Source organism: Dreissena polymorpha, chromosome 6 (assembly GCF_020536995.1).
Source record: "Dreissena polymorpha isolate Duluth1 chromosome 6, UMN_Dpol_1.0, whole genome shotgun sequence".
Taxonomy (NCBI): domain Eukaryota; kingdom Metazoa; phylum Mollusca; class Bivalvia; order Myida; family Dreissenidae; genus Dreissena; species Dreissena polymorpha.
The window spans coordinates 38,798,136-38,810,448 of NC_068360.1; the positions used below are offsets into that span (position 1 = coordinate 38,798,136).

General features: G+C 34.5%; 1 protein-coding gene across 1 annotated transcript in view; it reads right to left on the bottom strand.

Annotated features, from left to right (window-relative positions):
- Positions 1–231: 231 nt before the first annotated feature.
- The window catches only part of LOC127834391 (heparan-sulfate 6-O-sulfotransferase 1-A-like), a 30,659-nt gene continuing 18,577 nt past the window's right edge, over positions 232–12,313 (bottom strand). The window contains exon 7 of the transcript XR_008027912.1: positions 232–330. The gene's annotated coding sequence lies outside the window, so the exon portion shown is untranslated. The remainder of the gene's footprint in view (positions 331–12,313) is intronic.

Sequence of the window (12,313 nt, forward strand, 5' to 3'; positions counted from 1 at the left end):
CATTATACTTACTGCATATACAGAAGGGAACAAACATACATAGAGAAAATGGAATAAACAGTTTTCTATAAAAATTACCAAAAATGGTGTCCATAGTAACCTTGATATTTTATTCCAAATTCACATAATACAGTGTTTTGTGTATTAACAGAAGCTGTCACCATAGGATGACATATGCCCACTATAAACGCTTTGATAGAAGTTATGAGCAATTTTTAGAAACTGTAGAACTGAGTAACTCGGAGTCTGTTCAGGTTTTATGCTGATTGCTGCTCATCAGTATCTAAGGGTTGGAAATGAAGCCTTTAAAACTCCAATCTAGTAAGAAAGGTCTTAAGTTAAATTTAACTTTCTAAGTGACTATTCATGTGTAAAAATATGTATCTAAAAGGTAAAGGGTTAAATCACAGTCCTCAATTTTTCCTTAAAGAGTTCCGCCGCGTACAGATACAGTTGCATGTCCAGCTCAATGTGCTGCATCAAGTGCACAAATTCGTCCTCCGAGATCATATCCTCTTCTTCAGCATCATTCAAATATGTGAAGCTCGTTTTGAACTTCCGACCAAACGTTTTCTCAAACATATGTTGTGTCTCAGTCTGTCGCTCTGTGAGTCCAAAGAACGGCATTTGTTGTAGATTCTGTTTTGCACTCTCCAACTGAGCCTCTGTCCTTTTCTCTGGAGTGATGCCCCTCCTATAGTAGCACTTGCTCTTCGTCAAATCTGCAATCATGCGCGTCTGTCGATTCACTGCCAGATTGTCCCTGCAGGTCAAAGTTTACTAAATAATTTAGATGTGCAATGAAATATTGTCTTAAGTGGCAGGATACAATCAACTATTAAGCAGCCGGAAAAAAACTGTGACTTTCATTTGTAAATTTCTATCTAATATCTAGCGTGGCATACCTTTTGTATTTCTTAACTGTAGTACACTCAGAGTGCTCTTTAAGTAAATGAATGGTAATAGAGGTCCCTACTTTGAAAGTTTTACATTAAATTACATAAGGGATAGAATAAGTATATTGTGACCTGCATTCCATGAACTCGTCAAGCGATACGCCATGCCAGGTGTCGTAGAAGCACGGGCGGATGTCAAAGAGCTCGACCCTTTTCCCGTCACATTGCAGTTTGGCGTCTTTACAGTGTTGGCCAAGTCTCTGATGCCGCATCTCGCTCAGGTATCTTGACATGGGGTCTCTTAGCAACGTGATGTAGAAGAAATACCTACACCATATGAAACAATAAGATACAGTGGCACAGGGTCTCTCAGCAACATGATGTTAGAATACATACAAAATATGACACACATATTGTTTAATGTACAGCAAAAGGGTCTCTTAGCAACGTGATGTACAAATACCTACACAATATAAAATAATAATGTATAATGTACAGCAACACGGGGGTCTCTCCAACTATGTCATGTAGTAATATCACATAATATACACATCTTGTATATGTACAGCACACGGGTCTTTCAACTATGCTATTGTAGAACTACCAACAAATATGGAACAACAATTGTGTATAATGTACAGCAACACGGGGTCTTTCAACGTTGTCATGTTGAAATACCAACAGAATATGACAAAATATTGTATAATGTACAAGGACACGGGGTCTTTTCAACCATGTCATGTAGAAATACCAACAGAATATGACACAATATTGTATAATTTACAGAAACTGAGTGAGTGACTGACTGTAAGTGAGGGAGTGAGTGATTGAGTGAGTGACTGACTGAGTGACTAAATGAGTGATTAGTATGCATCTATTTAAAATGTATTATTTTCTATTAAGGCATTTTTCCCGCGAATATATCTATTCATACGACACACGAACACCATGTTAGTGTTCATGTGTCGTATGAATAGATATCGTTGCGGGAAATTAAAATGGAATTAAATATGCAAAACAATAATAAAAACGAGCATTTTGGTATCTACAGACATCTATTTTACCATACCTGGCGCTGAAATTTCGGCAATTGCCACAAGGAACACTGATTTTTAATTGATTAAGTTTATTTAACGAAATAGTGTACGAAATTTTCGTTGATTTTGAGTAGTAATGTTACTTTAAAAGGTTGCTGCATTCTTATCGAACGGCACAATTTAACATCAATAATTCTTTAACGGTTCAATATATCGAAAAAGTAGCAACGGAATCGGGTTCAGGTAGACAAAATCACATCGATTGGACTATCTGATTGTTTTATTTCACTGGATTTTAAGGTATACTGGATTTTGAGCTTCTGTTAAAAGTGTGCTGCATTCTTATCGAATTTTACCATTTAAACTCAATAATTCTTTTTCGGATCAAGATATCAGAAAATTAACAACGGATTCGGATTCAGCGAGTCAAATTCATATACATTTCACTATCATATTGTTTGATTTCGATGGAGCGAACGAGAGAGCGAGCGAGCGTATTTCAATTGTGCACGTAAATGGGACGGTCTATGAAAAGGGTGCTTAATGCAAAATATGTTTTGATTATAACTTTTTTCTTTTTTCTTTTTTTTCATTTTTTTTTCAAACTTTTAAACAACACTATAAACTGTTTATGTTTTATTGAAAAACAAAAAAAACATTTTTTTTTGTATTATATGATACATATGTATTTTTTTATTTTATTTTTAAAAATGGATAACGTTTGAACGGCTTTAGATAATTTAAAAATTCCAACGAATTCGTGATCAGCGTGGTCATAGGCATATAGATTTAAACATCTGTTTGTTTAATTTTAAAGTATTTTTTTTACTTTCAAACAAGGTTATGGTCAAATGTTACGGACATAACATTCCGCATATATCGCTTCAATATCGTGTTCTTAATTCTATCAAACAGTTTTGCATTATACAAAAACGTGAACACTATAGTAAAGAAACTAAATTACTCGCGTTATGCCAAAAATGAGTCTGGGATTGAACCCGGATCGCCTTGGTGAGAAACGTGTATACCACCCACTGCGCTGAAAGGACATGCACATGCGTAGCCCTTTTTTCCCATAGCGAGGCTCATTTTGTCTTTCAAATGAATTGTGCTGATGTAGTACTTACTGGTAAGCATTTCGTGACAGCTGAGATATAGATATAATAGGGTCGCATGAAAGGAAAACATGGCTAAATGCATGAGCGGTTTGCACAGGATAATCTGGGACGACGCTTTACGCACATGCATAAAGCCCGGTTTTCCCATTTATGCGACTCATATCAAAAACAACGTTTAATTTAATTAGAAGACAATGTGTTGGATTCGGACGAATATCGAATTTAATTCAATCGTGATCATAGAAAACATATATGTTACATGATCATTCGTGAATGACAATCGATATGCCACCGAAACCAACACATATCCTCCATAAAATACTGGTCATCGAACCCGGGACACTTTAGCGTTAACAGTACTCTGCCGATTGTAAACGCCTTGTTAGTACTACACGTATTTTCCAAGTTATCGACGAAGAATTTCAGAGATCAATTAGTTATTTTGTTTTTCCATAATACAGCATAACAAATAGGTTTGGGGATATTGACAAAGTGGCCAAACAATCGCGTTCGGCCTCAACTTCATATTTATAATACACAGCCCACAAGTGAGAGAAATATGTGAGTGTATGTTCACCTTTAATTAGCATAACCATAAATAACCAGGCATAACCACAAGGAAAACCACAAGGAAAACTAGGCATACGCGCATGTGCAATGGGCAATCCCGTTTCCCATTCGTTTCCCATACAAGGAACCCCATGCGGATGCCCGGTGGATGCGTCTCGGTCGCGTCTCTATATTGTTTACACAGCCCCTCATCACTGCCGGGTTCCAAACAATAAACAGGCACGCCCAGTCACATGTTTCTTTCAGCCTGCAAACGTTCATCATTTGTGGAAAAACAAATGATGTTTCAAGTCAATAAAGAGCTCATGTGGATTATCGTCATCAATTTGTGAGTTTCTTCTTTTGCGTTTATATAAAAGTTATTCAGTTGAGAAGTATATGCACATACTATGTAAGAAATTCAAATACATGAGTCTCGTGTTGGGAAAACTAGGCTCATAAAAGCGGAAAGTGTCGTCCTTGATTAGCCGGTGCGGACTGCACAGGCTATTCAGGTAAGATACTTTACGCATATGCATTATGCCAAGTTTTCTCAGAGCACGACTTCATTATTTAGGTTCCAGGAAAACTGGGCATAAGGCATGTACATGTACTTAAAGTATCGTCTCAAAAGAGTGCACAGGCTATAATGTGGGATGACACTTTCCATTTATGACTGGATATGTGTATATAGAATAGACTTCCTTTAATATAAAATACGGCGGAAAGTGTTGCTCCTGATTAGCCTGCGCGGAGTACAAAGAGTTAGGCTGATCTTGAACAATACTTAACTTTTATTATTCCCTCAGACCACCTGATATATTTCATAGACGAGTAATCTTCATGCGACATGTTAAAGGGACCTTTTAACAGATTTAGGCTTGTATTGAAGTTTGTTATCAAATGCTTTAATTTGGAGAAATGTACACAATGGATCTAAATAGCTCCAGTAAAAATCAAAAAGAAAATTAACCCATTTATGCCTAGCGTCTAGAAAAAAAGGCCTTGGCAAACATCGTAGACCCAGATGAGACGCCGCATGATGCGGCGTCTCATCTGGGTCTGCGCTGTTTGCTTTAAGGAATTTTCTTAAGAAATATTCTAAATATAGAAATAAATATACCAGACATCCCTAATTTTGGAAATAAATTGATCCAATTTAGAAGGATGGGAGAGTCCACTAGGCTTAAATGGGTTAATGACTGAATTTTTTTTATCGCAACTGGGCTATTATCACTGACCATTGGAGTAAGTCTAGCACATAGGGTTAGGGTTAGTCTTACACTAGCACATAAATCACTCGGCCATTCGTGCCATATCAGTGAGTGATGTATTTTATACATTATAAAAGCAATCCTCTTAATGTCACAAAATATAACGATAACAACTGAACTCTACAAGTTATTCAATTGTTTTGCATTTGTAACGCTTTGTAATTTGCTTGGTTTGTAATCTTTAAAAATGCATATTATGGAAACTTTAGAGTTTGGTAAATGTTCAGTATTACTGTTAGCTTGCAAATATCATAACTACAACGAACATTTGCAAATTTGATTTATTTTTTATTTTTGTCAATTTAACATGAGAAGATTCCATTAAACGTGACCAATGCAATAATCTTAATATCACTATGGCAAACCAGGGAAGTGAAAGGTTTTTAAAAAGGACAGCCTTTACACAATTTCCATATTATTTTGCAATAATTATTATTTTTTTTTTTACTTCTTAATTCCTGTAACTTTTATTTCAAAACATCTGGGTGCAAGTTGCTAACGATCTTTCCTGACATTTTTTAACATAGAAATTGAGCTAACTCTCATTCACCCATTTATGCCTAATGAACTCTCCCATCCTTCTAAATTGAATCAATTTATTTTCAAAATTGGGGATGTCAAGTATATTTATTTCTATATTTAGAATATTTGTGATGAGGCGCCACCTGGGTCTATGCTGTTTGCCAAGGCCCCTTTTCTAGACGCTAGGCATAAATGAGTTAATCATAGGTAAACATATTCTTTTGTTTTGATGCTGTTACCAAACATTTGATTACATTTATTTTGAAGAACGATTGCTGTGGATATTTTTCCCACTGCTTTAATATTTTGATAAAAATTGTGTTTTTTACTTATAATTTTATATATCACTTGTTTGTTTTTTTAAGCAATGTTCATTTACCTTCATTTTAAAACACGTTGCAAAGTGTTTTGTTTGTGGATTTTCGTTTGTCGTTCTTAATACACATGCCTGTGTTTCTAATTGCACAGATTTTCATCGGGCAATGATCCAAACTTTTGGGAAAAAATTGCTATTTTCAGCAAGTTTCTTGTGGGAATGAATGTGCCATTAGTATACATGTAAATATATGTAAATATACTATTATGTTATACTTGTTGATGTAGTTATTTGTTGTTTTCTAAAACAGTTTCATAAACGTTTTTCAGTTTCAGTGTGTTTTGATACATTTATATTCCGTAGTATGTTTTGTAATGGATGTAGAGATTTTATGATGTACAAGTAGTTTTATTTCGACCAAAGCAATATTTTCCTAAAAATGTTTTACACAAATTTTGTTTGTGATATAGTTTTATAGTTGTTTAGCAAACGTTAATGCTGTTTGTTTGTAATGTGCGTACTTTTAATTCCTCATCCTGCAACAACAAACCTAGGTGTGCGTTAAATAACCTATTAGCAATAACTTAAGGCATGGTCCCACTGTATGTGTGTAGCTGTTTTGTGTAAGTTGGTGTTTTCGATAAGAACTACATCATGGGAAAATGGGTCTTATGCCATATGCGGCATGAGTAGCTCCAGAGAAGACTTTCCATTTGCTTTGAAGTCATAGGTTTAAAATCAACTGAAATCGTCAAAATTAGGGAAGTTGCTATTTATACAGTCTTTTATTCATACAATGAAAGAAGCATTTTATGTTTCTTACTTTGATTTCCTATTTTTGTTTTTGTCTGTTACTGTTGGTTTTTTCAATAAATGTATCACTTGGCTGAGAAGTGAGAAGGAGCATTTGCGAATCTTCATGGAAACATGTCCGAAAATTAGTAGTTAGACAATAGCCCAAAAATATATTAATGAGTATAACAACTCAGAATGAATAATGGTTGGTTACCTTGTGTAATTGTTTCTTAATGTGATAACTGCTGACGCCTCATATGAGCATCGTCATGAACACAATTGTTTCCTAAATGCAATTTACTGTCATTGGTACAAATTAAAATGTTATCGGAACCAGTGTAAATGAAATTAACAGTTATAGAAACTGATTGAAATGCCATTCACTGTTATTGCAACTAATTCAAATTCCATTCTTTGCTATTCTAACAACCCATTTAAATATCATTCATCATCATTAAAACCAATTTTAATACCATCCACCGTCATTAAAACCAATTATCCCATTTATGCCTAGCGTCTTGAAAAAAGGCCTTGGCAAACAGCGTAGACCCAGATGAGACGCCACATGATGCAGCGTCTCATCTGGGACTGCGCTGTTTGCTTAAAGGAATTTCTTTAAGAAATATTATAAATATAGAAATAAATATACTAGACATCCCTAATTTTGGAAATAAATTGATCCAAATTAGAACGATGGGAGAAACCCATTAATGCCTACTGGACTCTCCCATCCTTCTAAATTAGATCAATTTATTTCAAACAAGAAATATCTTTAAAAAAGATATACGGCGTAAATAGTTTAATGAATGAGATCAAGGATAGCGAATGTCTTTTTCTGTGCAGTTCTTAGCTGCATCACACGCAGTACGGGATGTTACGGGGAGTTTTCGCGGCTTATTTTACATTATAACATATTGCTGGTCATAAACCTATAGATACAAAACAGAAAATCACAAGAAGAATGGAAGTGAAATTTAAACATATGAGTCAACCGGCCACACGAGAAGTATCCGTATTTATAGGCGCGTTCTTCGAACAAACCTGTTTTAGTGGTTTGTCGGGCATTGCTATTTGATTCGATTATTAACAGTATCAATTATCATCGTGCTAATGCTTAAAGTGATATAATGGGCATTTTGCACTGTTGAATTGAGCTGAAAAGAATTAACAGGTCAAAATAGTTAGTTAAAATGTGGTTACTGATTAATTATCTGCAACTCACCTTGCTACCAGTTGTTTATAAAAAAATATTTTATATTCGATATTCTTACGTGACCCACCCAGTCCTGTAAGCTGAAATGATCCGTAAAACAATTTCGTGTCTTTGTGTCGTATGAACAAATCTGCACTAAAACTAAATTTAGGTTCAACTCGTAAACGCATGATCAGTTGTCAAACGAAAGTACGGTTGATATTCAAATGCATTATTTTTCTCTTTCTGGTATATTGTTTTAGTATGATGATGCTGCATTAATTAATATAAGTGTATATGAAGTAGAAACATCAAAAATAATCAACGGTTGCGATAGACACCTATAAACTGTTACATGCTCATAATATCACTTTAGTACATTAGGCAATATGGACGAATAATTATTGTTAAATTTATCAACAATAATATTTATCATTGTATTGTTGAAAACACATTAAGAATCTATTATTTACATACCATAATTATATTGCTGAATATCTTCATTTAACATATTTCTGGTCTAAAGAAAATTCCAGGTCACCTAGTTCACGGATAGCGTCTTTATTATATAACGATTATTTTACTGGCCGCCAACTCCGGTGATGACCTTTATATAAACTCTGAATGTCCGCGAATTGACCCGATATACCTCGCGGGTTGAAATGCAATGCTTTAAAGTGAGGCCTCGCTTCCATTGCTCTTTATACTTTTACATGTTAACATGTTGACATGAATAAGGAAGTAAGTACTAAATATGAGAACATAGCCTTTTAAGTATAAACGCTCTTGCGCTGGTAATACTCTGAAAATAAAAGGTGTACGCACAAACTGTATTGATGTCGAGAATTGAGTGTAAAACTGTTCTATCTATTAAGCCTTTTCATTCGAGATAAAATTGTTTCATACAGTAAAACAGTGTTACAAAGACGCGGATATGTTTCCAATGTTCTGGTGGTAAACTCAAATCAGCCAATGGAATAAATGAAGTGTATTCATTCGTACCTAGCCGCGGGAAATTTTATTGGAATTTTATTGGACAATTACAAAGGTCAGGCTAAGGTGAAAAGCTGGCTTATGCAGCTTACGCCGAAAAATTAGGGATTTATAGTATATTTATTATGCTCCCCACAATTTTTGTCTGGGCTATTTCTCAACAATTAATGACCGGAATTCAATTAAACTTAATGGGAAGCTTCACTACTAAGAGGTGCATATTATCAGCCGGTTCTGGTCAGATGATTTTTCACAGAGTTATGGCCCTTTGAAATTTTCCATTAACTGTACATATAGTGCAATTCTTGTCTTGACTATTTCTCAGCAACTAATGACTGGAATTCAATGAAACTTTATGACAAGCTTCACTACCAAGAGGAGATGTGCATATTATTAGCCAGTTCTCGTCGGATGATTTTTTACAGAGTTATGGCCCTTTGAAATTTTCCATTGTTCATATAGTGCAATTCTTGTCCGAGCTATTGCTCAGCAACTTATTACGGGAATTCAATGAAACTTTATGGGAAGCTTCACTACCAACAAGAGATGTGCATATATTATCAGCCGGTTATGGTCGGATGATTTTTCACAGAGTTATGACCCTTTGAAATTTTCTATAAACTGTACATATAGTGCAATTCTAGTGTGGGCTATTTCTCCCCAACTACTGACTGGAATTCAATGAAGCTTTATGGGAAGCTTAACTACCTTGAGGAGATGCGCATGTTATTTGGGGGTTCTGGTTAGATGATTTATTTAGAGAGTTATGGCCCTTTGAAATTTTTAAGTTGCTAAACCATCCATCGTATTATTTTGTCCAAAGTTATGCCCCTCAAGACGTTTCCTTTTATCTCCATATATAGTGCAATATTGTGACAAAAAACCTTTGGGGAGCATCACCCGTCTCCGACGGTTTCTTGTTTCTATAGTTAGAATATTTCTTACAGATATTCCTTAAAGCAAACGGCGTAGACCCAGCTGAGACACCGCATGATACGTCTGTTCAGGTTTTATGCTGTTTGCTGCTCATCAGTATCTAAGGGTTGGAAATGAAGCCTTTGAAACTTGAATCTTGTAAGAAAGGCCTTTAATAACAATCAATTTTCTAAGGGACTTCAAATAGGTCAAAATATGTATCTTTGTGGAAAAGGGTTTATATACTTGAACAATATCAGTAATAATGGTGTATTCATTAATCAATGCATCATTATTTGTTTAAATCATGTAAGGGTTCAGGATTTTTTAAGTGTAAATATTACAACAGAAATCTTTGTGAAAGCAAGTCTAGAATGACTTCTATTCACATTTCATGTCTTCACCTTTTTGTAATGTGTTCGTTGCTACTTTACTGTTTTATATGAGTGAAATTCCGATGAAAGGAGGACAATTTGTTACAATGAAGGAAGTGTAAAATCAGGCTGATTTCTTGTGAAACATTCATTTTTTAATTGAAATTGTGAAGAAAAAGCAAGATCTACATGTATGTGTGTTTTACCTAATATACCGATTATTATTTTTGCTGTATTGATATCTTTTAATAAAAAAAATCAGTATTTAATAAAATTTATTTTTTATCTCATTGACTATTGAAATGACATTTTTTTCACGTTCTTGACATGTAGTTTAATATAGTTTTGTATAAAAATAATATCTTTAATATCTATTGTATTAGAATTAACGCCAGTTCTCATGTGTTTTAATAATAATTACGATTTTGTTTTTGTATATCATTATTTTGAATTGATGATTTAAGGAAAATCGAAAAACCATTAATGTTAATTCGTGTTTGTGTATTTATTTTCTTGTTAACAGCTGTATTTCAGTGTATTATCATTAAAGATGTTTCTGATGATTGTTATGCAGCCTTTGATTCTGTCGTTGCTATCCACTGTTGCTGTGGGAAAGTAGGTGATCACACCTTGTGCCTGTATGCATAATTTTTCAATGGACTTACTTAACCTTGCTCGTAATCATGTTTTCAGCATACTTCTTGTGAAGTCAAACAAGACTTTCATGGTAACAAAGATATGGCAGGCAATATATTTTTCTTACTGGTAAAGGTTGGACAAAGTCTCAATTGATTTGAGCCGCACGCTGTGAAAGAGAAGTTTAGTGCATGTGCATGAAGTGTCATCCCAGATTAGCCTGTGCAGTCCGCACAGCCTAATCAGAGATGACTTTTTGCGCCTTAACTGGATTTTTGCAAAGAAGAGACTCTTTAAACGAAAAGTATCATAAAAGCGGAAAGTATAGTCCTTGATAAGCCTGTGAGGAATGCACAGGCTAATCTGGCATGACACTTTATGCACATGCATTAAACCCCCTTTTCACAGAGCACGACTCATTTCTTATATGCTTCCTTTAAACAACAATTGTAACCTTGAACTTTGACCTTAGGAATCGGGTCTGCCATGCCCCACTCTTTGGTAGTTGACTTGTAAATTATGTTAAGTGTTAGTGGCTGATTTCATTTACTTATGACCTTAACATTGGACCTAATGGTAAAGGTCTTTTCAGCAACACTCCCAGCTATTATGCTTGTCAATCCTGTCTCAAGTGATTCCAAAACTCATCCATGAACAAGTTTTCTTCCAGACAATGAGTTTAAAATCAATGTCCAGAATTTGATCTTGCTTTGGTACGTTGAGATAATAAGAACATACTGCACGTCTCATCATTTTTAAAGTAACATAAACACTCTAAAGTAACGAATATTTCGTTAAATTAAATTAACCCATAAATAATAAGTGTTCCTTATAGCAATAGCCATAAGTTCAACACTAGTTGTGGTATGGTAATACATGTATAGATTTAACCCTTTACAACTTCAAAGCAAAGTAAAAATGGTTATGTGCAGCCTGTTCAGGTTTTATGCTGTATCAGTATCTAGGGGTTGGAAATGAGGCCTTTAAAACTTGAATCTAGTTAGAAAGGCCTTAAATTAAATTGAACTTTCTGAGGGACTACAAATGCGTCAAAATACGTATCTAAGTGGTTAAATCTGAGTTTGTACTTTTAATCTTGAATTGTGACTTTGACCCTAGACCCTCTTTTTGCGTGCAACACTCCATCCCATCATGCTTTGTACGTCTCTGAAATAAATTGAATGTCCAAAATTATATACTGGACAAATATTACCCGCTGGCAGTTTTTTCATTGGACACATTATATGGATGAAAATGCAATTTGATTAATCCTAAACAATTATTAAATGGGCTATGTGGTGTCCCGTCATAGTTTGAGAGAATTCTTCAGACAAGGTAACAAAGTGGAAGTTCAAAGATTTTGTGACAAATTTTGAAGATGTCCATTTTTTCTAGTTTTATTAGTTTCTTTTGTAGCTGAATATAGTTAACATTTATATAAAAAACTAAAATTTAATCCCAAATACAAGTTATTAAAATGCATATATATATATAATATATTTAATTACATTGTAACTTATGTATACAAAATTCATATGGAATGTATATAGGTACAAATGACTTGCTATAATATGAGCCTTGTTCTGAGAAAACTGGGCTTAATGCATGTGCGTAAAGTGTAATCCCAGATTAGACTGTGCAGTCCACCTAAACTTGATTTTTGGTAAGGAGGGACTTCCTTCAAACTAAAAATACC